The 441-nt window shown below is 46.0% G+C and overlaps 1 protein-coding gene across 6 annotated transcripts in view; it reads right to left on the reverse strand.

Annotated features, from left to right (window-relative positions):
* LOC103615159 (RCC1 and BTB domain-containing protein 2) overlaps positions 1–441 on the reverse strand; it is a 468,828-nt gene that overhangs the window by 393,629 nt on the left and 74,758 nt on the right. The window lies entirely within an intron of this gene.

A 441-nucleotide genomic window follows, 5' to 3' on the forward strand; every position in this document is an offset into this window, starting at 1 on the left:
CCCCCCCCCCCACCCCGAACAATCACATCCCTCCCCCCTGCCAAAAGATTGGCAGTATCTACAAGAGTGGAATCTTTTAGCAATTATTTAAGCATATCATGTCTATTTCTACAGTTTTGAAGTGGTGGCAAAAAAGAAGTGACGAAAGAGCATTGACAAACTACCATCTCTGGCAGAGACATATTTTTGCCCCTCCGAAAACCATCTTTACATAGCCACAACCCCAACACTCGCAAAGCCAAGGCAACTGCAAATTTTAAAGGGCGGTATGAACTTTTACTTTCACACTTGGAACAGAAAAGGGCAGTGATAATTTAGCGTTTCACAGGGCAGCGGCGCAGCCAGCAAGGCCAGAGAGCAAAGACCAGCAGTGAAATTACGCAACTCGTTCCCGTACCAAACGTTTTAATTTACGATACATTAAAGCAGAGACCGCGGCCC

Source organism: Corvus brachyrhynchos, unplaced genomic scaffold (assembly GCF_000691975.1).
Source record: "Corvus brachyrhynchos isolate BGI_N302 unplaced genomic scaffold, ASM69197v1 scaffold202, whole genome shotgun sequence".
NCBI lineage: Eukaryota > Metazoa > Chordata > Aves > Passeriformes > Corvidae > Corvus > Corvus brachyrhynchos.